The sequence below is a fragment of the Adiantum capillus-veneris genome, chromosome 28, assembly GCF_014529385.1.
Source record: "Adiantum capillus-veneris isolate H3 chromosome 28, ASM1452938v2, whole genome shotgun sequence".
In the NCBI taxonomy this organism is placed as follows: Eukaryota; Viridiplantae; Streptophyta; class Polypodiopsida; order Polypodiales; family Pteridaceae; genus Adiantum; species Adiantum capillus-veneris.
Genome location: NC_140958.1, coordinates 46,540,456 through 46,541,659, shown reverse-complemented (window position 1 = coordinate 46,541,659; position 1,204 = coordinate 46,540,456). Strand labels below are relative to the sequence as shown.

Genomic DNA, 1,204 nt, shown 5'->3' with positions numbered 1-1,204 from the left:
AGGAAATAAATTCTCGGTGATGCCTTGCTCTCGTAATGCATCTTTCATCAATCCATGAAGTGCATGGTATGCATTTGTGCTGATCCCAACCTCATCACAAGCTCTTTGGACATCATCCTCAGACACAAGGTTAGAGATCTTTTTTAGGATCTCCTTTGTGATGGCATCTTTCATGTGTTTAGCCTTTTCACAACCTATGATGTAAAGTATATCTTCCTTTGAGATGCATCCCAGGAGAAGGTTGCAACGGTCCTCTTGTCTAAAACTTCCACACACATCTTGTATATATGTCCTATTTCAAAAGGTGAACCAAGTTACAAATTGATGAAAATTATCTGAGAGTTATAAACACTATGAATTTAAAAAAATACCTGGTTGCCGTGATCTGCTTCTTACGTGCCCCTCCATTAGATGCTAAGTTTTCAATGGAAGAGAACTCCCTCTTACGCTCACGCATGCGAAATGGAGTGGCTTTTAGGTGCATCATTGCAATCTATAGCTTAGTTACCTCTGTTTCTGTAGCTTTTATCTCCTCTTTAAGATCTTTGAGTTGTTTCTCTGTGGAATGTAGTTGTTGTTGGAGATTTGTGGAATGATTGTGTAACACTTGACATTGTTGTCGAAAATATGCCGACCCACCTGCGTGATTGGAGTCCAATCTCTTACAATACCCAAGAAGGTCACGTTCTCCTTCTCCCACATATTTGATTAAGCTTGGGAGTGTACGGAATGTCGGATGACAGCCCACGAGCGGATCTTTTGGATACAACCCTCCATCAAGCCACAAGTCAACATTGGTTTCTCCTCGAAACCGTCGTACGGATGCCGGTTGAGATGCTTTTTCGTCATTTTTTTTGGTGGGAGCAAATTTGATCGGTAGATGCAGACTGACATTAGTTGACCTAGTAGATGACGGCGCAGGTGATTCATTGGTTATGTCACGAAGAGACATGGTGAAAAGTTATGATGGGAAAAAAAATTGATAAGATATACTTTTTGGGATAAACAGACAATTTTTGGGATAAAAAGACTTAAAAATATATTTTTTCATATATAGGTTCAATTTTTGAGCTCAAAGAAGGAAAATTTTGAAATTTTAAAAATTTCAATTTTTAGGCTTTATTAGATGGACGTTTTGATGATGTGGCATTGTCTATTTATTCTTGGAGTTAATGTAGAGAGGGACCCAAGGAATTTTAGATTT

General features: G+C 38.5%; 1 pseudogene; it reads right to left on the bottom strand.

The window, feature by feature from the left end:
• Positions 1-331: 331 nt before the first annotated feature.
• Positions 332-952, bottom strand: LOC147420380 (uncharacterized; annotated as a pseudogene).
• Between the last annotated feature and the right edge of the window lie 252 nt (positions 953-1,204).